Here is a 15,233-nt window from a genome sequence, read left to right as displayed (position 1 = left end):
CTAGCAACTCCATCCCGCTCTCTGGAACTGCCTCTGCCTTCAAGTGGAGGTCCTCCCTTCATCGCCTCATCCACCTTCTTGAGCCGCTAGAGATCCCGTTATTCCCATTGGAACAACCGCGTGCACTTGCATTGCATGTACTTTTGAGCACAAGGCTCCTCTCTTCTTAGGGCCTGGACTGCCTCTTAGGTAGGTGTGTTGCTGATGTTGAAGGGGCCTAAAGATGACCTGCTCTGCCTGTTTCCTTCCCATCTAGGTTGTCGACATATTTCATGCGTTTAACCCTTTGGACCCCAATGGTCTTGTGTATTTATACTGTATTGATTTTGTTGGTTTACTTAGTATTGCTGTGATTCTTTTGCTATGGTCTGAGTTACAAAGGCCTTGTAATAAATGTGTTTATATTTTTGATATAACACCTGTCTGGGAGTAATTTGTAAGTGTCCTTGCTCTGTGTGCTCATTGAGGTCCTCCAGTCACCCTCAGAAATCCATCTTAACAGTAGGGGACTGTTTGGTAATCCTCAGTCACCCTTAGTGCCATGGACGTTTGTTTCCCGACCTTCTCGGGGGAACTTCAGGGCAATCTCGGAGTAGGTGAGAATCAGAACCACAGTACATACACAACCCTTTGTCTCGCCGTCTCTTCCATTCCTACTGCATTAGGGGGGTGCGGGCAGTGCCAATCTGCATAGGTTCGTCCTTTTGAGGTCTTGATGGTAAGGGAGTCTGCATAGGAGTGTCGGTGACCGACAGGAAGCCTCTTCCCTTCCTTCTCTCAGCTTTCCTATCAGATAGTCTGTAGTCAATCTCGAGTGTAGTGGATAGGAGGTCTGAAAAGGAGGCGGGGCGTGGGATGTGGGCGATTTCGTTTTTAATCTCCTCTCGTAACCCTCTCCCGAAGATGGCAAACTAGGTGGTCTCTGCCCATCCTGCTTCTGCTGCTACTCTTTTAAGAGGTGATGTAGGAGAGGAGGTCCGATGGTCCCTGTTTTATATTCAGAAGTTCCTCACACACAGTGTATGTGATCTCGGGTTGTTCAAAGGTCTGCTTCATCAGGTTTAGAAATGCCCTGTAGTCCTGAAAGACCGGGTTGGCTGAAGTGACTAGGGGAGTTGCCCGTGCCAGGGCATACCCCACTATATTGGAAATCATGAATTCCACTTTTGCGTGATCTGAGGCATAAGTGCCTGAACGAAACGTGAAATGTACTAGGCATGCTTCCATGAATTATTTGAACTTCTTAGGAGACCCGTCATATTTGCCGACTGATAGGGCCATAACTGGGTGGTCAGTGGGATGCGGTTCCAGAGCAGTCACCAGTTGCCTGAGAACAGTATTCTCCATTTTGAGGTTCTGCACCACGAGTGTGAGTCCTTGCACTTCCGCCACCAACTCCTGGACTTCTTCAGCAGTGGCCATGGGCGTGATTTGTTGGCGTTGCAAACTGTCAGGTTCCTGACCCCAACCAGACTGATGTCCGTACTCCTCACCTGACTGGTCTTGACTCGAGGAGGAATCCTTCCATCTTTCCTTCTTCTTTTAGTGGGACAGTTTCTTCTTCTTCTGGAAGAGGTAGGGCCTACCTCAAAGGGAAGCCACTCTGTGTGCCGAGGGGAACAGGCGGACAAGGGGCAACCTCTCTGAGGCAGACTAATAAGAGGAAAAGCAGCAAGGCTGAAAAACCCCTTATGGTGATTGTCTCCGTAGATTGGAACCGAGTGGCTGCGGAGATCCGGAGTGTGCGAAGCAGGCAGAGGTTCCGAGAAGCCAATGAAGATCTGAAGAAGCCAATGTATATCGCTGATGCGCCGATCAGGGATCCAAACACAAACTGAAGGTACGTCCAAGAAATAGCAAACCCTCAGAGGGTAGGCAAAGAACTAGCGAAAGGCTGGAAGATACTGTGCAAGTGGGAGCAAGGTTCAACAGATGGAACAGAACCAAAGGGTAAGTGGGAAACAAGGAGAACCCAAAAGGAAGGTATATCACCCCCAGCGACAAGGGTAGAGGCTGGGAACCCAGGGAGAGAGTGGGAGCAAAGGAAAGCAGCAGCGCAGAGCACAGCAGCTCTGAAAAGCAATAGGAGGCAAAGCGAAGCGAAAGGGAGCTTACCAAAGCGGCAGGATCCTAACACTAGTGCGGAAACCCGTAACCAATGGAATGGGTTGCAACGCGTGGATGTCTTCAACCGGCGTTCTTTTAAGGACGCTGTGGCAGCCATGAAGAAAACATCTAGACCGCTGCACCACGTTACGGGGGAGACATAAGCGGTGACTCAATGGCGGCTCCTCCACCTATGCCATATTCGCCAAGACCTGGCAGGCGTGACATTCTCTCCTCTAAACAGGATATTTTTGACGTATGACAGTTCTGATGCAACGTTCCAGTAAGGTTGTAGAGCTAGAGGGCGTGGTCTCTCGTCAGTCCATTCCCCTTTCACAAAATGCCCAATGTGCATCCGCGCTTCATCAAGAACCATGGTATTTATCCATTCGCATTGAGAGACACTGCTGGCCTCACCATCAGCCACTTCTACAGACATTGCAATGAATTCACCACTTGTCAACGTGTTATTTTCCCCATCCTTGAAAGAAAGTCGTGACATACAGTCAGCGTGACAATGTTTCCAAAGCGGGATGTGCTGGATGACAAAAGTATATTCTTGCAATCTAGTGGCCAAACATGCAATTCTCAACAGATGAAACTATTGGTTTGTTGTCCATCAGTATGCAAAATGGTTCCCCCACATGTACGTCCTGAAGTATTCTGCGGCCCACCCACAAGCCAGTAGTTCCCTCTATATTGTGGAATAGTCCCCCTCCGCAGCAGACAATGGGCCTCATTACAACGTAGGCGGCCGCGGAATGAACGGTGCTGGTAAGGGACCGGCAACGTTCATTCCAGGCCTCCACATTACGAGGTCTGCAGCGGGTCCCACTCTGGACACCTTACCAGACCTGGCGTGCAGACCGGGACCTGCTAGCAGACCAGGATGCTAACAATAGGCCTGTCATTAACGGGCCCTTTGTTAGCATTCTCCCCATTCCCATTGAGCCCTATGGGGGCTCAAATGGGCATGGGGATGTACTGGGTCCAAGGTCGGAATGGCCCTGCAAGTCCCCTTTTGCGGGACCCGGTTTGGGGGTAGCCATGCCGCTAAAAACGGCATGGCTACCTCCAAACTCGTAATGAAGCCCAATGTCTTCAAGGCAAATAACAAGATTTGTCCCCACCATCGTGCTTTTGAGTGAGGGTTGTGTGCCAAGCCCATAAGCACTTGCATCAGTGAATGTTTCCCAACCTCGGTGGAATGCGTGTAGGCACTTTTCTGACCATGTGTATTCTGTGCCTTTCTAAAGTAATTCTAGCATTGACTTGGTGTGCTGCAAAAAGGTGAGGACACATTTGCATAATATTCTGCTAATCCCGAAAAAGAGTGGCAGCTCTTCTTTGTCTATTTGGGTGCTTTGTTGATCTCTTTCTTAAAAATCTAGTTTGGGTGTGATGCCTGCCAGTGTTTGTGATGACATATCCCAGGTATTGACGGCATTGCTTCTGAACGTGCACTTTAATTCCTGAAGTGTGACTCCGAGTTCTTGAAGTATGTTATGTATTCCACGTAAACCTGAATGGCGATCTTCCATGCTCTTGCTGTAGACCAGACCATTATTTTGTCTCTGAAGTACAACAGTGTAGCTTCCAGTATCTTGTCCATCAGACTTTTAAGGACAGAGGCTGCAGAAGAAAAGCAGTCCATGGTGTTTTGAAGGCTATCGCGCGTCTTGAAGATGTGCGCGTTCTCACTTGGTGAAACGCATCACGTAGATGTAACTTGAAGAAGGTATTGGCATCCTGCGACATGAGTATTAGATCGGTGTACCCTGGAGCAGGTAATCATCCGTTATTTCCTGATTGACGCGCAAAGGTCGATGCACAATCTCAACTTGTGGGAGGCCTGTTTCTTAATCAGTAGAAGCTGGCACAACCATTCTGACGCCTCTGTGGGTTGTAGAACCCCCTCTTTAAGCACTTCATGTATTTGCTCTTGCAAAGCCTGTGTGGTTGTAACGGACCGTGTGCTTTACGGGAATGGCTTTCTGTTTCAATGCTTATACCCTTTGATGCATCCTATGTTGTCTGAGAATATATGATATGATAGTTTATTTATATAGCGCCTATACACAATGTGTTTCAACACGCTTCAAGGCAAGGGAGGGAACCAGGGAAAATACAATGACATTCTTACAGGCCATGAACAGTAAGGATGTAAAATTAGCTATCGTACTCGGCCTGACGACATTTTAGATAGTGCAAGAGCTAAGACATAGATAAGTAAGGGAGGGGGAGAGTGGGAAGGAAATGGAAACAGACAGGCGACTACCGTACTAGGCCTGACGACATTTCTGGTAGAGCCGGAGAAAAACAAAAGGTGAGGGAGAGGGTTGCAGAAAGGGAGGGGAGGAACAAAACAAGCGACTATCGTACTAGGCCTGACAACATTTCAGATAGTGCTGGAGGTGGGTGGGAGCATTAAGGGGAGAGGGGATGAGACAGACGAGGTTGCTATCAAACTAGGTCCAGGGACAATTCTGATAGAGTAAGTACATAGAAGAAAGTAAGGGGAGGAGATAGGAAAAGGGAGAAGGGAGAGGAGGAGAGAACAGAGAGTAAGCAGTCAAAAATAGTGGTGAAAGAGCGAATACAATTGCAGAAGTCAGTAGTAACACATAATGTTGCAAACCTGGATACAAGATGAAGATGGGAACAGCCCGATTCAGGGCCACCATGAGTACAAGATACAAAGGAAGTCCAGGATGAGAGTTGAGAAAGGGTGACACAGCATGAATCAATGAAGTCCATAAAAGTCAAATCCAGCATTGCCCACAAGACGGTGATGGTGAAACTAGAATGTGTCAGGATAGACTCCTGCAGAAGCAGGCTGGAGTGGGCGACGGGCAGCAGGGTAGAAGAATCAAGCAAAACCGGCAACATCTGTGTGCGAGAAGGGAGGCCACAAGAGAACATCACAGGGGAACCGGAGCGGGTGGGGATGGCCTGTGGGGACAGAGGGTGTAAACCCATGTTGGTGCATGCTTACCTGCTGTCTGAGCAGGGGGTCGGGCCCTGGGCCCTCCTGGTCCGAACAGGTCCAAACAGGCCCAGCTGCAAAGGACAAGAGGCTGAAGGGCAACTTAAGTAGGGAAAAGAGCGGCAAGCAGGAAGGCACCAGGTGGGCAGGGCTTGCTAAGTGGTGAAAAAGCACGGCAACCAGCAAGGCACCAGGTGGGTGGGGCTTAGGCCAGGTGACCTAGATCCACTTGCACCTGCTCCCCCGCTGCAAAGGAAAAGAGGCTGGAGGGCTCCTTAAGTAGGGAAAAGAACGGCAAGCAAGAAGGCACCTGGTGGGTGGGGCTTGCTAAGTGGTGAAAGAGGGCGGCAACCAGGAAGGCACCAGGTGGGCGGAGCTTAGGCCAGTTGACCTAGATCCCCTTGCACCTGCTCCCCAGCTGCAAAGGAAAAGAGGCAGGAGGGCTCTTTAAGTAGGGAAAAGAGCGGCAACCAGGAAGGCACCAGGTGGGCGGAGCTTATGCCAGGTGACCTAGATCCACTTGCACCTATATGTTCCTTGCAAATCTCCTGTTTTTATTGCCCAGTACTAATATGTCTATTTCATGGATGTAGTTTGATATCCAGTTTTGCCTGATCCTGCCACCCTAGCACTGCATGACCTATTTCTGAAAAGTGCTTTCTAGTGTTGGCTTTTATCCTTTAAAGTTTATTTTACACTTTAGATATCCAAATAGTCTGCTTTTCGTCCCACTGTATGTCGTTGGTACTATTTTTGTCTTCATGATGGCTTCTGTTTCTTGGTCTACCATGTGATTGTTCATGTCAAAGGGAATTGTGGTTGGTGGTCTCGCCATCTATTTAGTGATCGTGCCATCTATTTTCACTTCACATTGTGGTTTGGATCTTATCTGATCTTATCTGGTTAGTGCATTCAACCATCAACACAGTCAGGCCTCCCTCTTCTGAGGAGCAATCTCCATACTTGAACATTCGTACTTCCACGTGCGAGAGACTGTTCTGCTTCCCTGATGGCAAACTTAGGCTAAGTGGCCTTGTTCGCACACCACACTCTTTAAATTTGACAGGATGCATTGCGTTAGTGGCTACATTAGAGTAACTGCCATGCTTGTGGCACTTCGTTTTCCGAACTTTTCTGTTTCTGTATGGTCTCTCTGGCCTATCTCTTGTCTGCAGTGCATGCTCTTCACTTGCACACTGTAAACTACTTTGCTCTGTTCTTCAGCAATCGAAGTGAGCGGGAATGTTCAGGAGCGGTGTTCCACTGCTTTATATTTTTTTCTGTTTACCATTCCTCTACTTTTTTGCGACCATATTCAGCATTCTGCATAGAAGATTTGTCCATTCATGTCCCTCTGCAAGTGTAAAGTTAATGGTCTTTTATTATTTTATTTATCTGTTTTCTGCTGGTCTTTGTAACTATATACAAATACATTTTTTAAAAAAAGTAATAGGTGCCTTAGTTACTAGTCAGACTATTGCAATGCCCCAGCCGTAACGCCTTGTCACATGTTGCACTAGGCTTCCACCTACCGCCTCCCTTGCCGAGACCACAGTTCCACTACTTTTTTCGGTACACTTCTATCACTGCTGTTCTGTGACATGCACTCTCTTCTACTGCTCTAGCCATTCGCATGGCTTTGTCTACGGATGATTCTTTTCCTTGTATGTCTTTGTCTCATATTTTCCTGTCTTGCACATGGTGCTTTCAGCTTGATCACCAAAATGCAACAGTGTTGCTAGTTCTCTGAGTCAAATTATGTAATCCTCCACCGATTCTGCATGGCCTTGGACTCTGATATAGAAGTGAATGCAATGTAGGACTTTATTCTCTTGTTTCACACATCTTGTCACTAGTCTGCACATAGCTTCAGCGTACACACTGTCGTTGTTCTTTGGCTCCCCGGCAGAGGAGAGGGTTTCATGCCCGCAAACACCAGTTGGCCTTCTGCACCCAGTGCGTTCAGTGGCACTGCTCTCGTACTTGCTACTGCATAAGTTGCAAATATCCGGGTCGCATGCATCGCTGGAGTTGTAGGTTTGACAGGTGTTGGTAGAAATGGAGGTGGCAGAGTTGCTCCCTGCATTTTACTTCGCTTAATGTATCCCATCCCTCGTCGCCAGTTGCGGTGATATGGTTAATTCTGAATAAAAGCTCAACGACAGTTTCCGCTTGTGTTGTGGCCTAGTGGTTAAGATTAATTCTAAACCTTCCAGCCATCACCTCTTTGTTTTTGCTATGTCACCCCGAGTGGGACGGGTATGCCCAGACGTGGGTCCCGTGCCTGCTGGGCCTAGAGACCCAAGCTACTCCTCACTGATGAGCCCCAACAAGGGCGAAACATGTTTGGGGATGCTTGTGGTCTCGTGCAGAAGGGATGTGGCCTAGCAGTTCGGGCTGGACTGCCCCTTTTGGGGTGGGGCCAAGCCTGATTTGCATATGGTCTTTCCCTTCTGTAATGGCTTGGCAGGCGAAGAACGGTGGTCTGGGGGGTTGCCCAGAGCATTGCCAGTGGTTAAGATTAATTCTAAACCTTCCAGCCATCACCTCTTTGTTTTTGCTATGTCACCCCGAGTGGGACGGGTATGCCCAGACGTGGGTCCCGTGCCTGCTGGGCCTAGAGACCCAAGCTACTCCTCACTGATGAGCCCCAACAAGGGCGAAACATGTTTGGGGATGCTTGTGGTCTCGTGCAGAAGGGATGTGGCCTAGCAGTTCGGGCTGGACTGCCCCTTTTGGGGTGGGGCCAAGCCTGATTTGCATATGGTCTTTCCCTTCTGTAATGGCTTGGCAGGCGAAGAACGGTGGTCTGGGGGGTTGCCCAGAGCATTGCCAGTGGTTAAGATTAATTCTAAACCTTCCAGCCATCACCTCTTTGTTTTTGCTGTGGCCTAAATGGATGACAGGACGCTGTAGGGTTTCTAAAAGTCTTTATTGACTGACAACAGGTAGAGAGGCTCTAAGGCGGCCTGGTGGCACGGGGCGCTTACTCACAGTTCAATGCGACCAAGTCCTGTGCTTCCCAGTTGATTCACTGTGGAAAGGTTGTGCTCACCGGTGGCACGCTGTAAACTTCTAGGGCCCCCATGAAGCCTCCAGTGGCTTCAGTGTTACGCCCTAGAAGCTGTGGTGTGAGTTCTGTAACTCACTTCTCCTTGTCATGTAATCAGGAGCAGCGCTCCTCTGTGACCGCTTCAGCTGGCAGGGCGCCAACTCTGAAGCGGGAACGTTTTCCCGCGGAGCGTGGGCTCGCGAGATCCCGTCTCGCGAGATCTCGCAAGAACGGGCTCGCGAGATCATGTGATGTCCCCACACACCTCCTTTAATGGGAAAAAGAATGGGTGATCACTCCATGATGAAGTCCGCATATTTCCTGGGTTTCCTTCTCTGTCTCTCTGGGGCCTGCCAGGATCAGGGTATGGAGCGGGATCTATGAAGTGTCCTTGGGAGGGTGCTGGTGATTCGGGTTCTCTTTGTCCAGCTCCTTGCTGTGATTCCCTGGGTGTTGTTGGGGGAATGGAGCTTGAACAGTTGTTGTTATGGTGCGGCTCTATGGTATCTTCACTAGGGAGGTGATGGTTCTCGTATGACTCTTGGCAGACTTGATCTCCTCCAGTGTCTCCTTGCGAGTGTACAGTGTCTTCTTTCCTGCGGTACATGGCTACCCTCTCTAGATTCCATCTCCTGCCATCGCTGGTGCAGATGTGGTTTGTCCCTCTCTCCATGACTTCTATGGGACTGCTGTATCTGGAACCAGTGGAGGTGTCCTTGTGGGGAAGTCGTATCTTCACCAGATCCCCTTTGTTGACTTGTGTGTGTCGAGCGGCTCGGCGCAAATCCCCCTGTGCTTTCATTGCTTCTTTGTTGCGCTGCATGCGGCACGTTACGTCATCCATGTCAACGTCTTCATCGGCCCTCACTTGCTGGAGCCATGGTGGTACCAGTGAGGATGCTGCCCTTCTCCCCCTCAGCAGATGGAACGGTGAAACACCTGTGACGGCGTTGGGGGTGAGACGGTGGGCCGCTACGGCTTCTTTGACCGTCTTGTATGGGTCTAGGCCCGAGGCGTGAGCCAGTTGTAGCGCCCCTTTGATGAAGCGGTTGGCCCGCTCGACTAGGCCATTTGCCTGTGGGTGATATAGACTTGCTTTTCGCTGTTTGATGTTGTTGAGCTTGAGAAATGTTTCCATTTCTCTGGAGACTAGCTGGACTCCGTTGTCCGTGACGAGTTCTTCGGGGAGGCCCTCCCGCTGGAATATGGCGGTGAGTGTTTCAATGACTGTTCCTGTGGTGATGTCCCAGGTGAAGTCAGCTTCCACCCATTTGGAAAAATAGTCGACCAAGACTATCCCGTACCTGTGCTCTGGGGGCATGTTGTCCATCGGCCCTATGAAATCCAGCCCCAGTTTTCGCCACACCCCTTTGGGGACTTCGGTGGGGAGCATGGGGGCTTGCCTCACGGCTAGGCGCTTGTCGCTGTTGGAGCATTCGTGGCACCTATCGACCATCTGCCGAACGTCCTGGTCCATACCTGGCCACCAGTATGCGTCGCGTATCCTTCGTCTGGTCATGTTGCACCCTAAATGGCCCGAGTGTGCTCTGCACAGTATGACTTTGCGGATTCCGCTGGGTGGGATGATTTGATCACCTCTGAGAATGAGACCGTTCATGGCGGTGATTTCCTCGTTCACCTTCCAGTAGGGACGAAGGCCTTCGGGGATCGCTCTCTCGTTGGGCCATCCATTTCGAACCCAGGTGCTTACGTGCCTTAGGGCGTAGTCCTTAGGGCGTAGTCCTGCTCGAACTCTTCCTGCCAGTGGCGCTCGCTCATTTCCATGTACTCGACGTTCCTCAAGTCGCCAATGGACGCAACAACACTTTCGTCTTCCAGGAATGTGGTACCGGGGGCGCTTTGGTTGAGGAGCCTGGACATGCAGTCCGCTTGTGCGTTTTTCCAGCCCGCAATGTGTTGTATCTCATAGGTATACTCTTGGAGCTGGCCAGTCTGGGGGTGGCCGTCTTGGTGCCGCCCGGGCTCAGCATGTGAATTAGGGGTTTGTGATCAGTGATCAACTTGAATCTTGTCCCCCATACGTATGATCTGAAATAGTCGACGGCCCAAGCGCATGCCAACATCTCTTTTTCTACCGTAGAGTAATTCTTCTCGGATGAGGATAATGCCTTGGATGCAAACGCCACAATGTTCTCAGTGTCGCCCTTCTTCTGGGTCAAGGTGGCCCCTAGGCCGTATGCGCTGGCGTCAGTGGTGATGTAGGTGTCCCATTCAGGGTTGTATGGTTTAAGACACGGCGCGTGTAGAATCCTTTTCTTGATTTCGCCGAAAGCCTCATCTTGTTCTGGGCCCCAAAAGTACGCTGCCCCCTTCTTCAGAAGCTCCCTCATGGGAGACGTGGTCTCAGAGAACCTGGGGACAAATTTGGCATAGTACTCGGCTAGGCCTAAGAATGAGCGTAGTTCCTCTTTGGACATCGGTGCCGGTGCTTCTGTAATGCCTCCATGAGGTTCTTCTTGGGGCTTACCCCATCACTCGAGATGCAGTACCCAAGATATTCTACCTTGTTCACCCCGAAGACACACTTTTCATGGCGTAGGTGAATGCCTTCCTCCTGAAGTCTGCTTAGGACCGACTTGAGTGCCTTGTCATGGGTCTCGTTGTCCTTGGCGTATACCAGAATGTCATCTTGGAAGAATGAGACATTGGTGAGGCCTTTCAGTAGGGAGTTCATCATCCTCTGGAATGCGGATGCTGCGGACAATAGCCCGAAAGGCATGCGGGTGTATTAGAAGGTGCCAAAAGGAGTGATGAACGCCGTCAGGGGGCGGGAGGACTTGTTTTGAGGAATCTGGTGATAGGCATCACGCATGTCCAGCTTCGAGAAAATGGCCGCCTCCTTAATCATGAGGACAATCTCATTGATGCTGGGGAGTGGGAAGCTATCCGTGATCACCTCCAAGTTCAGGCTTCTCAGGTCGATGCAGATCCTGAGGTCGTTGCTGGACTTTTTCTTTACTAGTACTACCGGACTCAGCCACTCTGAGGATTCTACGGTTTCAATGGTTCCTTCTTCGACCATCTTCCTCAGGTGGGCGTCCAAAGCTGGTCTTGCGGTGGCAGGTACTGCCCTTACTTTGTGCTTGACTGGGGTGGCGTTGGGTTTCAGCCGAATTTTGTGGACAAAGTTTTTCACTTTTCCCGGTTTCTCGGAAAACAGGTTTGGAAAGATCTCCTTGTAGTTTTGCGCTGCTCCTGACGAGATCATGAGCACCTGTTCCGGAGTGCTGGGATCTAGTTTCATGCTGAGTTTGTGTTGGTCATCCCACCCCAGCACGGCTGGACCGTTGGGTGAAAAATACACTTTGGTGGTGGTAGACCTCCCTTTGAAATCGATCCGGGCCTTGATGTAGCCCAACAGGTCGACCGTTGCCCCTCCAAACACGGTGGATTTTTGCCTGGTTGATCTAATCTCCACTTTTTCTTGTCCCATCATCTCCTTGTACGTGTTAATAGGAAAAAAGGATGCGGTTGGATCCCGAATCAGCCATGACGCGCGTTTCTATTCCGTCCACTTTAATGGTGCAGTGGGGCTTTTCTCTTCTGGCATGGGGGGCATTGACCATGACAACCATGGGTCTGTCCTGCAGTTCATCATCATCAGTTGAGGTGCAGTCACCGTCAACACGGGACACAGTTTTCTCCCGCCACATGCATGCTGGAGCCACATGGCCAATGCGTCCGCACTTGGAGCACTCCTTATTCCTGGCGGGACAGTCGCGGTCGTTCGCCATGTGCTTGTGGCTGGCGCATCTGTAACATTTCGGTGCCTCCTTTTTCCTGGGACTTTTGTCTTTGGGGCCGTCGCGGGAATGCTTGTCTCTGCGACCTCTCCATTGTAGCGCCGCCATTTCGGGCACGGGCAGGTGACTTCCCGCCTCCTTGCGTCTGCTGGAGGTTTCTTCCTCCGCCCTGGCAATCTGGATGGCTTTATCGAGGGTGACCTCCTTTTCTTGGATGAGTTTGTCCTGTACTTTCCTAGAGTTGGTGTGGACAACGAGCATGTCGCAGATGACCTGTTCTGCATTTTCTCCAAAGGCGCAAAGAGAAGCGAGTTCCCTCATCCTGGTGATGTAGTCATCCACGGGTTCGCTCCCTTCCTGTTTGCGAGTGTAGAATCTCAGCCTGTGCAGTACAATGTTCTCCTTATTGGTGAACCTCTTCATGATGCGACGAGTCGCTTCTTTGTAAACATCGTCGTCTTCGACGTCATCGTCGGCCGCAGGTATTTCTTTAAGGCCGGCAAAGATGCGCTGACCTTCAACCCCTAGCGCATTCAACAGCATCGCCCTCTTCCTGATGGGGGCATATCGCGTGCCGCCCACCGCTTCCAAGTAGGTGGAAAAAAGGGGTTCCCATTGCATCCAAGGAATCGCCGGTGTCCCTGGCAAGGGGAGAAACGCAGGGGGTGGTGTGGCGCCTTGCATGGTGGGCCCGTGGGACTTCTGGTATCCTCGTCGCCAGTTATGTTGTGGCCTAAATGGATGACAGGACGCTGTAGGGTTTCTAACAGTCTTTATTGACTGACAACAGGTAGAGAGGCTCTAAGGCGGCCTGGTGGCGCGGGGCGCTTACTCACAGTTCAATGCGACCAAGTCCTGTGCTTCCCAGTTGATTCACTGTGGAAAGGTTGTGCTCACCGGTGGCACGCTGTAAACTTCTAGGGCCCCCATGAAGCCTCCAGTGGCTGTGGTGTTACGCCCTAGAAGCTGTGGTGTGAGTTCTGTAACTCACTTCTCCTTGTCATGTAATCAGGAGCAGCGCTCCTCTGTGACCGCTTCAGCTGGCAGGGCGCCAACTCTGAAGCGGGAACGTTTTCCCGCGGAGCGTGGGCTCGCGAGATCCCGTCTCGCGAGAACACGCTCCCGCGATCATGTGATGTCCCCACAGCTTGTTATTTATTTTAGCTCCATTTGACATCACCAGCAACTGCTAATCTACTCTGCATACATGAAGTTCTTTAATCAATAGCGTCTTGTGCAACATTTTCCAGGGCCCTCTCCCAGCGCTCGTTCGCTCTCAAATGTCTGCGGCCTGCTTGTGAACGCTTCGTGCAGCTTCCTGATCTCGCACAAGTTCCTGCAAGGTGGAGAGCTTGCGCGAGATCATGACGTCACAGTACCTTTTAAACACCCTGCCACAACTACGGGCCAGGATTTGCGAGGCCCTGGGCGGCAAAAGGTGTGCGGGCTCCCCTTTATTTGCATACAAAGTGACATCATTGATATTACAGAAAATATTATAGGTTGAGTCTTCGAAACAACGGTATCATGTGAAGTTAAATTAAAAATACATTGCCACGAGTAAGGCAGGAGAGAAATAAACGTGTGACTATTAATATTTACTTATATGGAAATATCAGGAGAGAACCTTTTTTGAAGTAGCAGACACTGTGAGCTGAATACCTTGAAAAGACTTTTAATTTTGCCAGATAAGGTATGGTGACTTAAAAGGATTTGCCAGGAGCACATACTTTAGTTAATTGGAGAAGCCGGGATTTGAGACCAGTCTGAAATTCAGGAACTTGAGCCTATCTCTACCCAGATGTAATTGGTAGAAATGTTGTTTGTAAAAGGTATTTTTGAAACATTTTTTTGAAAACACCATCTGACTGTGGAAGGCATTGCACAAATATGGTGTGTGTATTTTGCTAAATGAAGTTAAATGCAGTTTTTGCAGGCGTTTCCCACATTTATTTTTTGTTTTTATTGCAGCTATATTTGGCCATATTGTCCAAACTAGCAATATGTTTTTATTTCAGAAGCTACAGATGAGAATTTTTCTGGCTGTCAAGAGAAATAAACTCCAAGCAAGTTCCAAGGATGTCATGTCAGGGCATGGATTGGACCTGGTAGTCGGGGCAGGTTGTGTCTACTGCAGGATTGCCTTATAGTGTGATAGAGCCTATTTACCTGGGAGGTCTTGAGGCAGGGAAGTAAGCATTGTTCAGGTTTTCAAATGTTAAAAAAATGAACATGGCTCAAGTCCTAAAAAAAGAAAAAGTGTGGAATGGAGGTGCTCAATAATATATACATAGGTGTTGAGTACATGGGGGCACTGGGCATAGGTGCACCCGTTCTCCTTGCCATGCTCATCTAAATCACTGGTTGTGGCAGGGTTTCTTTCTCCTCTTCTACTGGGTTCAGGCTTGGTGACGTGTTAGCATGCATCTTGCAAAATTAGCAAGTGCTGCTCCATTCAAAATTGGAAATGAGCCTCATTTATGGACCACCTGGCCGTTGATTGGGGTGGGTGGGCAGGCCAAATCTGCTTTGCAGGTGTAGAAGTAGATCCTATAGCAGAATGCTGCAAAGACAATTCAGCAGATTAGGTGACTGTTGCAGAGATGTTATACGTTTAGACTTTCCTTTAAATCATATGTTTTTTTTCTATTCCTGCTGCAAAATGTAATTTTAAATGTTATTTCGACCTGGAGATGGGTATTACAGCTCCCTCGCATCATTCAGTGTGGGAATCTCTGCACCCGTAGTAAAAATCAAAAGATGCCATGAAGTGAACATATCTTAAAGTGAAATATACAAATTGAGTTCAATTGACCTTTCCCTTTAGAACCAGTACACAGGACAAATGAGCATTTGCCTTTAAAATAAAAAGTAATCAACACTGGAAAAATAACCTGAGGGAGGAGTATAAAAGGTGCCCACCTTTTAAAACACAACAATTTATAATGACATTTTCGAAGCAACGCCAAAATCCAAACAGGAGACTTGTGCTTTGATGACACTTTTATGTGGTCTTGTGCGTAAGCATCTTCAGTGGAAACATAACAACCTGGAGTGAAATCTGAGTAGCTGAACACTTGAATGCTGGCCTCAAAAACACAAGCAGGGTTGTGTTTGCTCCTTGGGAGAAGTGGGTGGATGCTGTCCACCTATATGTATTTTCGATTTATGCCCTGAAAATCAGCAGAGGGCCAGAACCAGAGAAAATAACCCCTCTGTTCTCCATGTTTGAAACCTCTCTTGCCACCTCCTGGACATATAGTCATGACTTATTCGCCCTCGCATCCTTACCCTTCTTACCCCTAAGTTTGACTTTCAATAATAC

The 15,233-nt window shown here is 49.4% G+C and overlaps 1 protein-coding gene across 11 annotated transcripts in view; it reads left to right on the top strand.

Annotated features, from left to right (window-relative positions):
- COA1 (cytochrome c oxidase assembly factor 1) overlaps positions 1–15,233 on the top strand; it is an 813,838-nt gene that overhangs the window by 584,023 nt on the left and 214,582 nt on the right. The gene's annotated exons all lie outside the window — the stretch shown is intronic.

This window comes from Ambystoma mexicanum, chromosome 5p (assembly GCF_040938575.1).
Source record: "Ambystoma mexicanum isolate Mex_15411 chromosome 5p, UKY_AmexF1_1, whole genome shotgun sequence".
Taxonomy (NCBI): domain Eukaryota; kingdom Metazoa; phylum Chordata; class Amphibia; order Caudata; family Ambystomatidae; genus Ambystoma; species Ambystoma mexicanum.
The sequence above is the reverse complement of the archived record's forward strand: the minus strand, read 5'-3'. Positions and strand labels throughout refer to the sequence as shown.